The sequence below is a fragment of the Pinus tabuliformis genome, chromosome 6, assembly GCF_031772625.1.
Source record: "Pinus tabuliformis cultivar Carrire ecotype Pingquan chromosome 6, CPIR1, whole genome shotgun sequence".
NCBI lineage: Eukaryota > Viridiplantae > Streptophyta > Pinopsida > Pinales > Pinaceae > Pinus > Pinus tabuliformis.
The window spans coordinates 1863195463-1863211592 of record NC_142292.1 but is presented as its reverse complement, the minus strand read 5'-3'; positions in this window follow the sequence as shown (position 1 = coordinate 1863211592).

Here is a 16130-nt window from a genome sequence, read left to right as displayed (position 1 = left end):
GATCATGGTAAAGCCTATTATTACATGTTTATTGTTTTGGCATAATGATCCGGTGCGAATTGTGGTAAAGCCTAGTTTTTATTTATGAGGGTGAGGTGGTCTAGCCTCGGGATGCCCTGGTTGGTTCTTTTGGTTTGAGTCCCACATTCATGCTTGGAATATGGCATGGGGGTGAATGGTTGAATAGATAATTGGCTCTACCATTCTATGGTCGGGTGGAACGTGGTAGTCCCATCCCAAGTTGCATTTTGCATTCATTAATAAGAGGTTCTTTCCTTGGTATCTTATGTGTAAATGTATTGGTTTATATGTGGAATTTATGGTTGATGTATCCTTGATATTTTTGTTGCTATTATGTTGGTTATAAACATGTTTTATGATAGTGATGATGTATGGCTCTCCTCATGTTTTGATTTGTAAATGAATAATGTATCTATGACCTAATAGATGATAATGCAGCTAATGATATAAGGGAACAATAATTCTTAGTGATTCTCAAATAAGTATGAGACCCCCATGCTCAAATCTGTTGTTTACACCTGTAGATTACATATTTGTGATATGTTTGACAAAATGCCTGTCATGGCTAGTAGGGGTCCAATCTGAACTTGTCATTGTTTTGCAAATGCATCATTGTTATGTTGTGTAAATTCATTTCCGAAAGTGTCATTGAGTTCTAGGCAGTGACCTGGGCTTTGAGCCTGTAAAAGTGGCTCAAATCCCGGAGACGCAGGCACAACACTGGGCAGAAAAGTCCCTGGATGCATGCATACCCATGCTATCGGAGCGTCTAGATCCTCCTGGATGCATGCTTTTCCATATCAAGGGAGCGTTGAGGGGTTTAATGGTCTAAAAACTTAGTTGCTATCAGGGGCTGACTACCTGAGTTGTTGGGATGACTCTTGGGAGTTTTGTTGTTGATGTGGAAGGTTTGTATGGTGTGTTTCTGTCGATTCCACTTCCTTAAGGTCACCTAGGAGGTTGAATCCCATCATAGTAACCTCTCGTCACATGTTTAACCCTGTTGGCCAGTTACTTGGGTAGATGTGGGAGGAGGGTGTTACATAGATCATTGCAAGATGAAGAAACATGGGTGGGGTTTTGCAATCCAACAAGCTTGTCTTCCCTGCGTGGGTTATAATGCAAATCAACAGGCGAAACACCATGGAGGTGCTTTACAAGAAGTTGATGAACGATGCAGATGTGGAACCGTTGAAGAGATAAGAAGGCGAATAGAAAATGGGGCAACGAAAACCAACCACATGTCACACTCAGATAGGTGCGAGGAGGACAAAATTTATGTGCTTTGATTCGTTGTAGTGAACAGTGCTTGAAAATCAAGAGCCCATAGAGAGAACGCCTTTGGCGTAAGTATTGATGTTGAGGACTTTTGGAGAACTATGTGTCACAAACATATGTTTGCCCAATGTTTCAGATGAACCCTTAAGCTTCAAGCCCCTGAAGATGGGTGAAGGGTTCACCTGAAACGTTGGGCAAACATACATTTGTGACACATAGTTCTCCAGAAGTCCTCAACATCAAAAATTTATATTATAAATTTAGCAATTTATTTCAATATATTTACTAATTATTTGATGTTTTATTTATGTTTTGGTATACTATGTTTTTTTTGGCTTTCCTTATTGTTCGCATGAATAACATGTTTTTATTGCAAATTTTGTAATGGAATTCCTCTCTATTGTAGTATATTTTTCCCATGGTATTCTTCTCTAATATAGCCTATTTAAAGGCTAATAATTAAACAAGCCTAGATCCATCTTAACTTTGGATCTACCGAGTGTCTAGAGAGATCAAATCCCTTTTCACACTGAAAGAGGTTTGCACCTCAAGAGATTTGATCTCTTTATGCACTTAGTAGATCAAGAATTAAGATAGATTTAAGCTAGTTTATTCCATAAAACAAGGGCAAGGATATTCTTTTGTGATACAATAGCAGACCAATAATAATTGTAAACTATATTTTTTTATTTTTTATAAAAAAGAAGTATTTTTGATCAATTATAGCATAATTACTTTTAGTACTTTAATGTTATTATTTTTTTTTTAAATTATGTTATTAATTTTGAAAAACTAAAAAAATAAATAATTTATTTCCATTTATATTATTAATTTTGAAGAAGTGGAAAATAAATTGCACACTAAAACTCGTCATGTTATTTAAAAAAAATAAACTTGAACTGTAATCATTCCTTCTAACAACCAAAAAAAAACCTTTAACTAAATGAGTTGGATTTTTCAAATTTAAATTACCTTTGACTATCAAATTTTGAATCGATTAGAACACAATCTTTTAATATCACTTAATTTTTACAACACATGAAATGTTCACTACATAATTAAATGACTTCAATCAATCAAATACAAACGTATAATTATAATGATAAAGTATTTTTAGATTTTATCAATGATGTTATCTTTTTAACATAGATGTATAAGAAAAACGGAAAATAGTTTCATAAAAAAAATTAATCGAGAAATTTCATATTAAATGAATTTAAATTTAGTTTAATATAAATAGTTAATTTTTTGGGATAGAAAAGTTTTTAAATAAATAGTTTATGTTATCGCTCAAAAACTCTAATGTCTTATTCATGAATGAGAGGTATAAATTTGTTGAATTGAGGCTTCTGTGATCCATATTAGGTTTAAGCGAGATTTTTCAGCGTAAATCACAAGATATTTCATTTGTCGATGCGTTTCGAACCAACAAGTGTGGTTCATCGTCAGGACAAGTTGAATGAACAGATCCGGCTAAGCATGTTAAATAGGTAGAGCAGAAACCCCAACGGCTATGACCAAGTAACGACTAAATTTACAACGGCTAGATTTGACAGGATGAAAATTAACTAGGGTGGTTAAATTCTTAAAAGTAAATGGGCCATTTTTTAAACACTTATAAATATATCTCAAAAATAATCATAACCTAAAATAATTTACATAACTAGTTAGTTATCAAAGTTGATAAATCTAAAAAGATAGAGTAACTAATGGTTAATTATAAATATCTAGATATATAAGTCAAAGGGACTATTCCATCCATTAATGAATATTAAAATAATTATAAACCAAATCAATTTTAATAATAGTTAAATAAAGAAGTTATCCAAATACAGAGTAATAGGGTAATTTAAAATTATGATGCTATAAATGTATATATAAAATATAAACTAAATTAATTTAAATAAATAGTAAGATATTCAAGTTATTAAAACTAAATATTTAGATTAGTTAATTATAAAAGTCATACATATTAGGGTATAAATAGTAAGTTATATTATTAATTACATTTATAAAATTAAAATTAACTCATGGTTAATTTAAATAAAAATTTGAGTAGTCAAAGGGTTAAAAAATAAAATAAAATAAAATAATAATAATAAATAAATAAATAAAATAAAAATAAAAATAAATAATAATAATAAAATAAAAATAAATAAATAAAAAATAATAATAATAAAAATAAAAAAATTTAAATAAATCAAGGAACAAAGGCTGAAAAAACCTAGAAGACCACAAGAAAAAACAAACTAAAGGGAAGGGAAGGCAGGAAGACCACGACTAGGAGGAGAGGGCTGGGGTCCAACAACTACTGATCTTCCAGCCATCCTCTCTATTAAGATTGTTTGGTCTTTTTTCGATCTCAAGCGCTTCCCTAAATTTCTGGTGATGGAAATGGGACACACGAGCAATCACACTAGCCTCCTCGATGCAGACATGATGATTGGTTTTCTCCACATGCTCTGCTAAAGCATAAGACTTGGACCTTCTATGCTTGAGGTCAGCTGTGTGCTCACTAATCCTTTGATTAATGGAACGACCTGTCTCACCAATATAGGGAGTCCCACATGAACAAGGAATAATATACACCCCTTTTATCTCCTTAGGGTCGATAGGATCCTTCACAGATCTGAGGGACTTACGAATGGTGTTGAGAGGTCTAAAGGTCGAGGGGACATTATGCTTTTTAAGAATCCTCGCAATTCTATCTGTAGTCCCCTGAACAAACGGAATATGGACACCGGGTTGTTCAATTACAAAGGAGATATGGTTCTCCAATTATGTGGGTTGTTGGTTTTCCTCATGAATTTTCAATTTCATATTTACAATTATTTACAATTCACCATAATCTCAAAGGATTAGGTGTCTAACATCCCCCCCCCCCCCCCCCAACAATCTAAAGAGGTGTTTTGATCCTGAGCATCATTCTGAACTTTTCAATTTTTCCTCTTCCAAGTGCTTTGGTGAAGATGTTTGCAATTTGCTCATTTGTAGAACAATGTCTTAAATTAATATTTTTTGTCTCTACATGGTATCGAATCAAATGATATTCAGTGTTGATGTTCTTTGTTCGATCACGGAATTTGGGATTCTTAACCAAACTTGATTGTAGAAGTATTGTCAACAAGTAGAGGAGTTGAGCTCATTTGTTTCTCCTACAAGTCTTCAATTATTTTCTTGAGCTACACATATTCATTTGTTTCTTCTACGATTGCCACATATTCTGCCTCTGTTGTGGAATCTGCTAGAACTAATTGTTTGTGTGACCTCTAGGAGACAACTATTGATCCCAGACTCATGAGATACTCTAAAGTTGAGACTTCATTTTACTTATCCCCATCGAAGTTTGAATCAAAATGCCCAATAAGACTGAAGTCATCCACCTTAGTGTACTTGAGTCCATAATCTTGAGTTCCCTTAAGTATCTCAAGATTCTTTTTGCAGCAGACCAATGTCCCTCACATGATTTTTGTATGAATATGGAAAGGATGCTAACAACATATGAGATATCTGGTTTAGTTGTGGTGAGGTAGGTGAGACTTCCTACAAATTGTCTATACTTCATTGCATCCTCAAATTCATTCCCTTCTTTCGACGTAAGCTTCAATTTATGTTCCATTGGAATGGAGAGAGGGTTTCATTTTTTCATGCCAAATATGTTTAATAGTTCTCCAATGTACTTTTTTTGGGAAATAAATATGTATTTTGGATTTTGGATGACTTCAATACCCAAGTAATAATGAAGATATCCAAGTCTATCATTTCAAGACCTTTCTTCAGTTATTTATTCACAAATGCAATATGTTTCATTGTTTCTAGTTATTAATAGATCATCTACATATACTACAAGATACACCATTGTTTTGCCAAACTTTTTGACCAACAAGGTTGCATCATCAAGATTGTAGTGTTTGAAATTTAACTTTAGAAGATGCTCAGTTAGCTTTTCGTACCATGCTCATGTTGCTTGTTTTAGGTCATACAAGGATTTGATGAACTTTCATACTTTTGTTCTTATCCCTTCACAACAAAACCCTCGGGCTGAGACATAAAAATATTTTCTTTCAAATCCACATTCAAGAAAGTTGTCTTCACATCCATTTGATGGATTTTCCATCCATTATGAGTTACCAAAGAGAATATGGTCTGGATGGTTGCCCATTTTGTTGTGGGAGCGAAGGTTTCCTCATAGTCAACACCTTTTTATGCAAATACTTTTCCATGAGCCTTGCTTCATGCTTGTTAAGTGAGTCATTTGATTTATACTTGTTTTTGTGACAACCCCACCCAAGGTTTTGGTATGAGCCACATTTTTAAAAGGATGTAAATATTTTGCAATGTTTGAAAATAATAAATAAAATGGGACTAAGTCATGGGACAGAGATCCCAGAGATGGGGATGGAGAATTGTTGCTTGGGATGTTATGGTTTCTTGTGCAAAGAAGAAACCTAAACTTTAGGATAGTCATTAAAGGCTGGTTGGTGCATGAAGTAAAGGGACTAGCTCCAAAATTAAATGGGTTGAGGAAAAGTACTCACAGCCATGCTTGCTTGAGAAAAATACAATAAGCAAAAGAGGACAAAATTTATGAGGGGCTGCAAACAACAAGGACGCAACAGTAAAGGAAGGGGCAGGAATGTTGACCAAGAAAAAGGAGGAGGCATTCAGGAAAGGGGGACTCGAACTCCTGACGCACAACATTCGCAGAGGGAGAGAAAACGAGAAATCCGAGAGGAAAAGGGCATTCGAACATGGGACAAGCGAGGGAAGCAGAGACCCTTCTTCCACGGGGAAGCAAATACCTTTCTTCTACAGGGGGAAGCATAACTTGTTCTTTTATTCGGGAAGCAGACCGAGGTGAGGACGAGAAGCGAACCTCCAACAGAAGCTTTTAACAAGCAACGATGAAGAGAAGAGAAGAGAAGAGAAGTGGATCAATTCTCTATCCCTGGAAGCTGTGGGTTGAGTGCTAGTCTATGGAGCCCTGTAACAACTTGTTTTCCCTAGAGGTTATGGGTTGAGATAGGATTCTTGGAACCCTGTAACAACCTGGGTCCGTGGAGGTTGTATTTTGAGACAAGAGGTCTCTAGATCCCTGTAACAGCTTGGGTCCTTAGAGGCTGTGGGTGGAATGAAATCTCTGGAGCCTTATAATAGCTTGGGATTTCGTGGAGATTGTGGGTTGAGCTAGCTACTCTAGAGCCCCGTAATAGCTTGGGAAGAGACCATCTTGAAGACAAGACAGAGAGAAGGTTGAATCACAGTTCCTGGTTACTACCCTGATTGATACAGTGGTTTCTCGACTCCCTAGGAGGGGGTGAAACATTGTATGTGCACGAGGGGGTGAGGTTGGGCACCTATGGACTCCCCATATAGGAAATAAAGAGATGAACAACTGTGGGTATTGAGGCAAGAGGTCCTCTGAATTCCCTAGCATATATGGCAACTTGAGTGTGGTCCCAGCAGCAAGAATTACCCCCCCCCCCCTCCCCAAACTCTGGAATCTCACTTGGGGGTGACAACTGCAAGTAGCAGCGGCTGCAGCTGTCTATGGTTGGGTGGATATTCGTAGTCCTAGACTCATTTTCCTTGCATATTAAAAGATAAGAATTGCATGAATATTGCTTGCAATTAATGGATTACGTTGCATTGTCATTTGTAATAGATATGGAAAAGCAGGGACTGCAATTATGTAGTTGTGTGAATACCTGTGGTGCAACTGTGAAGGGATATTTCCCTGATTTGTATGTTGAATATGTATGTTTACATGTGTGTTGTGTTTACATGTAAAAGTGAATAAGTTAATAGCCTAAGTAATGACAATCATAGAGTATTTGCATTTACAGAGTAGAAAAAGAGCCCCAAAACAATGTTGCCTAAGCTATAGAGTAGAGGTAGACTCTTACCCTGAATAAAATGCTTATCTGTGTCAAAAATAATACATTAGCTAAATTTAATGAACTCAATGATCTATTTCAGGCCCAAACCTTGAACCGTTAAAATAAGTGATTTCTGAGACCCTTTTTATTAATGTACAATATATAAGAAAGACCCTTTGTTGGCTAGAGTCGGTCATTGTATACATAAGGGTAATTGCTTACAAGTTGTTGTGCTAACGGGCAAGCATTATGTGAAGGATCAAGGGAGCGTTCCCAAGGTTAGCCATGCCCAGCGATCCTACTTCCATGGTCTTTAGCCTGGCTTGTGCATAAGCCTCCATTCATGCCACAGGAATTTTGGCGACGAGGACTACGGGTCCCCGCTAATAGCCAAATGCCTTGGCAACTCATGAGTGGCATCGTGGAGCTACTTTTAAAGTTCGTGTGGACTCTAGAACCGTTAACATTTACGAGGAGAGGTGGTACTCTCTCGAAATATTGTGCCAATCTTGTGGTGGATATTAGATGCAGGAGTGCTTACGTCGCTATGTGAGAAATTTGCTACCCGAAGGTAGGGAAGGCTTGCGGGGTAGGAACCCCTCAATGTAGCTATCACCCAAGATCAAAGGGTAATACCATGGAACATCTTAATCTGACTTCAACAGAGTGGGGAGACCTTGAAGTAGATCTAGAGGCTGAAGAGACCTTTGAGACCAAGCCGCGGTCAAAATGACTAGCTCGAAGAAGCTTGCGCAGTGGTGGATCTGGTCTCCAGGGAGAGTGAAGAGATCACTACTAAAGGCTTTGCATGGTGCAGAGTTTAAGTCCCTTTGACTAAGCCATCATATAATGTTAAGGGAAGGGCATTCGTTGTGGCATAAGGGAGTAAAACCCTGAACTTATGGGAAGGATCAAATAAGGCTTATCCTCTTGCAGATCAGAATTGCAAGTAGGAAAACTTTCAATTGGAGCGGTTGGGTTCTCCTCTCACGCGATTGGTCAAAGGAAACTGATGTGGACTATCTGTAGGTTCCAAGTAGCCAGGAAAATAGCCCAGAGGTTAGAGGTCTGAAGGAAGGTTTTTATGGTAACATAAGTAAAGCAGTGTCGACCCCAACTTAGTCAGAGGTCGGGAGGTCAGGCTGTATGCTGACTGATAGATGCGCAGTTGACATGTCGACCCCACTGGGTTGAAGGTCATGGGTCGGGCGGTCGTGAGGAAGTCAGGTTATGAGCTCCAGGATGGGCCGGACCCAACTAGGTGAGAGGTCGGTAGGTTGGGTTGTGTGTTGACAGATGCATGCACAGTTGACATGTCGACCCCGCCTAGGTCGGATGTCGGGATTTAGGACGTGAGGTGGCGCCAAGAAGTAGGGAGATGCGCATGTCTAACCATATGCTCACCTGTGGGGAACCGCCGCGTGGCAGCGTGGAATTGGAAACCGCCATTCCTTGTGCATAAGCAAGGGAAAGAAGGAAAGATATATAAATTAATGAAAAAAAAAACTAAGGGTGCGACCCTCCTAATACCATTTCCATGAGCGGACAATGGGGACCAGATTTGCTAGTAATGACTCTCTTAGCTAGGTAAAGTAAGGGGGTATGTTATAATTTCTGAAGATCTACTTGCGGCCAATTGTTTTGTTTCCATATGGACGGTCCACCAACTTCCAAGTCCCGAGTGCATCATATTCCTTATACATGGATTCTTTCCATTCATCAAGAGAAAAAACTTCTTTGAAGGAAGTGGGTTCAAAGTCTATGTACAGAGTCTGTTCACAATGATATGAAATATCTATGTCATCCACATCACTTGAATTGACACTTCCATTGTCATCTCTAGCAAAACTCTTGGTTCCAGTGTTTTCTATCTCATCAGGATGGACACTTTCAAGTGTCTTTATCAACCACTTTGTTTGTTTGGGAGAAGGATTAGATGGCTCCTCTAAGGGTGTGGCATCATCAATGTTCAACTTCTCAACATTTCTAGGAATAGTTGGAAGACCAAAAACACCATTCTTTTTCATCAAAATGGAGATTGTCATAATTAAGATGTCCAAATCTAGCAGGCCATAAAAGACTTCAAGACATTGTACCTTTGTTATCCTGAGTGAGATGGGAAAAATGTTGTGCAAAATATGTGGATGTCCCCTTTATCTTTAGTAGCATGACTTCTTCCTCTATGATCATCACGATCTTATTGTCAGAAGTCCTCCTTATCTCAACCTTTCCATCCAAAATATGAATGGAATGTAAAGTATACCACACCATCTATGTTTTCATTAAATTGTTCAAATGCTTCTCTCTAAAATGTCATGTTCCCAATGGCCCCTGTATTAAGAAACCATGCATCTCTCCAAGAAGTATATGCAACGTTAAACACATCCTCATGCATTCCAATATTACAGTGAATGAAAATGAAATGAGTTGATTCTAGTGCATTACCTTTTGTTGGTTCTAGATATTTGTCTTGTTCTTCTTGTTCTTTGATCCTCTCCCATGGAATTCTACATGTTTTGGTTTCATGTCCATTTCTACCATAATGGACACAATGTAAAGTAGGTCTCTCTATTTGATTCCATCTAGCCTCCATTCATCTAAAATTCCTTCTCCCAAGTGCTCTTTTGTTGGAGTCTTTTTGGCAGAAACAAATTTTTCTTTTTGGGCAATGTATACAATGTCTTCAGTGGACTGTGATGCCTGCTTCATATTTCCAAAGGCATTTTCTCTTTCTAAAACCTTCTCAACCAAGGAGTCAAATGTCATGTTTTTCATATGGCCACTTGCTTGCAAATATTCAAGGTAGTGAGAGTAGGTAGGATAGAGGGCATTTATGAAGGTTGTGAGGGGGAAAACTATATTAACTTCGATGTTATCTATTTCATGCATGATAGCTTTGATTTATGAGACTATTTCCATGGGGTCTTCATCTTTTAGTTTAAGGTTAAAAAGCTTCACAAGAAACTATATAAGTTCTAATTCTAAATGAGAATCATACATATCCTTCAATTTTTTAAGTGCACCATATGAATCAATGTCTGAGAAAATGTGTATGCTTGCCTTCTCACTTATTGTAGCATTGATAAGGGCTAAAGCTTTCTTGTTCTTGCTCTTCTAGATTGCAAGGTCTCTAGCAGATGTAGGCTTGGTTGGTCCTTCCTCCTTCAGCTTCACTTTTAATCCTAATTAGTCATCGACCTTTTACGTGGATTCTCTTTTGCAAACTTCGTCCCATAGGTCATTAAAAATGAGTATGCACTTTATTTCTGACCCACTCTATGTATTTTTCCTTGCCAATTAAAACTATGCCAACCATGGAATTTAATGAATGCATGGAACTTCTTGTCCTCGAATTAGCTTTTGAATCCATCGAGTACAAATAAAGTACAAATTTCAAAATTCTACATGTTTTCTTTGCTCCACTAGTGCAGTAGTCATCATCCTTTCAATAAAGATGCACGTGTGAGGGTCAAACTCGAACCCATTTGAACATCCCAATGTATTCAACTTTGCAACTTAGACGTTTTTTTTGTCCAATTCCTATGACGTTCAGTCGTTTTTTCCCTTAAGGTTGAACCCTGACCAAACTATGTTGGTTATCTTCTGTTAGATATTTGTATCAACCACCAAAAAAGACGATGATTGACCTTGCTCAACCTTCTCTTCTTCGCAACAACATAAGATTGGTCATTCGTGACCTCAAGAAAACAAAACTAAGATGCAATATTTTACTAAATTGTGTTCAAATTTAAATAGAACTCGACCCATGCACACAACATAGGCTTGCTCCTCCTCTACATGAATAAAATGTGATTTGTCAGAAATCGACTCCAATAGAAATATGAGAAATAGAAATCAGCCTTGTCACTATGAAAGATGCCATCAGATAACCTTATCACCAAAATAGTGCCATCGCATGGGCAGGCACAAGCATATGTTGCAAAACTCGTCAATAAGAACAAAAACTTCATGGAAGGTTGCATTGTTGGGCCTCTCTCACAGGGTTGGAATTTGATGGGCGAAATGGCCGTCACAAGCCATTTTTCCCATATTTTACATCTAATTTTTTTGTATAATTGTCTTCCTTAATGTGTTTTTAAGTTTACAAAACGTATTTTTGATGGTTTACTATTTTCCGAGAACATTATTAGTACTCTATATCAGGTTGTGTTCCATTTGTATTGAGGTCTATCACTTGTTGAAAATAATATTTTGATTTTTATGTAGTGGTCCAACTTACCTAATGGTTGATTTTTTTGCTAGCATTTCCTTGTGAGCCTTCTCATAAATAACTGCAACTTTCTCCCATGGTGGTTTATCCTACTAAGATTGGTTGTAATTGGTTGTAGGATAAGTGTGCTTGCTTGGTCTTCCCCTCCTCTCCACGATACACGTTGTTTGGGTTCATGGTTGTAAAACAATAATATGATATGCCTCTTTAATGATGTTTGGAATCCATCCTACTACAATAAAATCTCCTCTTCTCTAAGAATTATGTTATTGAATGCTAAATATGTTTTTGAATTTGCTTGGATTTCTTTTAGGGGCTTGCTTTGTGTTGTTTTGTTGAGTGAAGGTATCAATTGTAAGTTCCGCGACTGGCCATGGAGAAGAACACAATTTCTTTTCTGGAAACAGGTTGCAGGAAGACATTGATCATAGTCCTGCTAAAAAGGAAATTGGGTGTGAGTTGATTGAATGAATAAGAAGAAGGAATTATAATTTTCTTGGCACCCACTATTAGCTTGGTCGAGCAGGTAATGCATGTTCCACCTTTAATATTAGAAATATAGTTTTGGGAAGAAAATGAGAAGAGGAGAAAGTTAGCCTTGTGGGACTTTTTTATGTAATATGTAGCAATTTGAGGTGATTAAATTAAACAAGCACTTCAAAGTAGGGGAATGCTGTGTGCCAAGGTTGTTTACAATTGGACTATTGACAAGTGGAGGGTTGAAATAAACTCACATGAGCTATTTTGATTAAATTTTACACTCCTTTTCTAGAATGTTTTCTTTACTTATTGAAATATGTTAGACAACTCAACATATGGTCTCTATTTTTGTGAGTAATTTTTAACGTAATTTATCTCTAGTTCAACTACAGTTATTTCAACTTCCATGGGAATGGATCCTAATATGGTTTCATAACTCTGTTTAGTAGTGTATAATTTGCGTAAAGACTACAACCTTTTGTTTTTCCACTCTAGTCTCTATCAAGGCCATATGTGGGCTTCTTTGCCAAAAATTTGTCCACTTCCTGAATTTACTATAGTCACTTTGTTAATTCATCAGATCTCATGTTCAACATTGGACACCAGCATTATGATGGAAGTCCAGTTTCGTACTTATGACTAGTCCAATTCCCTATATGAAACGACTAATTAATATGTAAATAGAGGGAAGCAAGCTTGTTTTTAACAAAATCTTCGAGAGATCTTAGCTTTGCAGTTTAAGATACAAAAATGAAATGTCGATGCTTATATATTTGGCTCTAAATACCACTTTAGGACGTAGATGTACTATCGATTAAAACATACACAGATACAAGTGAATCAAAGATAACACGCACAGGGAAGAGTTGTGAAATCATATGAGTGGTATACTACTTCTAATTATATGTTGGTTTTATTAGTTTTGGTGATGGATAAGCTTTTGCTCAAACCTTGGGGTAAAGTGGTAATGTATAAGCTACTTAGACCTAGGGATTAACACAACATATTGTTTACACATCATGAGGCAGTGACTAGCTATCCCACCTATCTATCTTATTGAATTATTGTATGAGGCATGGTTTCTATCAAACCAATCAAAATACACTTTGAACATATTGTATACGTAATAACAAACTCCATTTGTGATGTCATAAGGGCTTTATTGGTGGAAAGTGTGCACCTATCAACTATGTATTTAGGGATGAAAATGATGATGGATGTTCTGGAAACAAGGTATCCCTAACTCATACACATTGATTGAAAAGAATACCAATGTCGATTGAAATTAATGAGACCAACTGTCAGCCACACTTTGAGATGCCTATAATGTTGATGGTGTACATGTTTCTACTTAAGTTAGATTATTTATTAAGCTTGTCTTCATTTGAATATGTTCAAGGATTTGAATATATCAAAGAATAAAAATAATATTTGTTTTCTAAGCTACTTCTTTATATGTAAAATTAATAATGATAGTTTCATAATGTGTAGTTCTTTTGGTAAACACAATATTTGTAGTTTTTTTCCAAAGACATCAACAACATTGATCTACTACAAATCATTATATAATGTAAATATTTTGTCTATACTCCACTGTATGGTATATTTAGACTAAAATTAGCCTGTATCATTCTTTACCCAAGTCAACCGAGAACAAATCATTCTATGATGTAGAGTTGCTTTACTTCTCCTCTACTCCGCGTCAAAGTGATTTTTAATTTAAAATCAACCAATCATTCTTCTTATTTGATTTAAATTTAAAATTATAACAAAATTGTCAAGGTAGGCCCCATTACAATCTTTGTTATGAGGCATTGTGTATAATTTTTTTGAACATGACTTACAATCATGTACTTTTAATTTTTGACAATTAATTTTAATTTTAATTTCATTATTAATTTGATTATTGAGAAATTTTGATATAAAAATAGATTTTAAAATAGAAAATATGTTATCATTATTAATTACAAATGAATAATAAGATTTATGATTCAATAAATTATTTGTGTGTTATGGTCATTTTTTTCTTATGATAAATGTGTGAAATTTTTTAACATAACGATGTTATTGAAGGGAATTTTTTTAATCAAAACTTTATTGATGAAGAGATAATTTATTATCAAAACATCGCTCATGAAGTGCAAAATTTTAAACATAGTGTTCCTTGATAGGAAGTACAAAAATCCAAAATGTATAAAAAAATTGTCTAACGGATAAAGAGGAATCTCAATTCTAACCCTACTCTCTCATAATAATAAAATTCATTTTTAAGATTTCATTCAAAATGTTGTCTTAATTATCCAAGGGTATAAACAAACTTAAATAATAATTTTGCAATACCTTTTATAGAGGGATTCCATATTAAAGGAACTTGAGTTTAGCTTAATCTAAATAGTCAATGTTTTGGGATGTTTTGACATCTCTTTCCAACCGAATGGCATTGTATAATATGAATGCCTTGGTTTTTTAAGGTTTTTAATTTATATGTGGCATTGGGGGCATTTTATTTTTATTTTTTTTAATAGATTTAAAAACACTTTAGTTTGAATTTTTGTTTTAAGATGTTGAATGCACTACATAAAAAAGAGTTAAAATGATTAGTTATGTGATTTTGTTATGTTTTCATCCTAGTGTAGAAGGTTTGTATGCAAGAGTAATTCTTAATCAAATTGTGCATTCAAGGAATTGCATAGGTAAGTAACAAAGTATCGGTTTACTCTATTTTTTACATATTCGATTGTTCAACGCACAATTATATTATGTTCCAAGAAAAAGAAGTGGATATATTTATTTGTGCTTATAAAGAAAAGTTACTTCTTTGATATTAAAATACATAATAGACATTGAGGCCTTTCTAAACTCCAATACTAGGATGTTGTGATCTACAAGACTCGAATCAACATTTTCCAATAACATAGTCCGTTCACTCCACCAACACACTCAAAGGAGTTGTCCAGTAGCCTTGTGATGGGAGAAAAAGTTGGGTTTGTTATGTCCTCTACACTTTAGTGGATTAGCAATAGTTTGATACTCCATTGTATTCCTTTTAATTTTATGGCTCGTTGATTATTGAGAGAGGTTTGAAGCCCATATCTTCCATGTATCTAAATCCTTGAAAAGTGAAATAAATATCAATTAGCATGATAAAAAGGACTTCTCTACCTAGTGAAACTAAAGCTAGAGAATACGACGAACAAACCTTGATGAATTTTACAACCATTGGTTGGTAAGCTAGACGAAAGGACATATGCCCAAAGGACCTCATTCACAAATGGATGTAGGTATATGCTTGTTTCTCCCTTTGCATCTACACCTACATGTACCCAACACCATGAAGGAGCATATAAGGGAGGGGACTTGTCAATCATATAATCTACAACCACAATTTTGAACTCATTCATTTTGAACTATAATACATTTTTTTTTTCGTGTAATGCATTTCTCAAAGAAACCCACTTAGTATCTTCCCTCATTTTGACAATATTAACTAGGTTAAATCAAATTCTTCAAGGCACGGGACTAGGTCAACAAGTCAACAACTATATTATAAAGAGAGAAAGCATGTCACAAAGTGGGATTTGAACATGGGCAAAGGAGGATAACGACTTCATCTTAGCCACCTGAGCTACATCCAATTGACTTTGAACTATAATACATAGTTTATTTTTTATAGTTTAGCTAGAACAATTTATTAATAATATACATGAAAGTTTACAAGCACCACCAACTGTGACTAGTGCTCATGCAAGATAGCTAACTATTTGTCAACAAAAATTATAGTTTTTCTCTTGCCGTGTCACTTCCCCGTGGGAAATGGTTTGTGGACTAAAAACTAGAAAAAAAAATAGAGACCCTAGCAACATTTTATGGGTTTGAAAGCTTGATCTAGAAAAACCCATGCAATTCTAAAATAAAGCCTTGAGGGCAACATACTATAATATAGTTATGACAAAAAAAAAGACTAAATGGTGAAACTTAATAGTCATTCATGGGTGTCACAATCCACATTAATGAAGATTGGAGGATTAATTGTTAGATATTATGGTCCAAAAATACTTTAGTTTACAATTATATTTTCATATAGTTAGACTTTTCTAGATTATTAGTAGATCTATAAAAGAATCCTTTACTTGGTATTAAAAATAGGAAAATTGATAGTATTTCATTTAATGTAAGTGGACACTTGTCATTTGTGATAAGTTGTCCATAACAAATTTAGTTTAGGACTTAAGCATATTTAA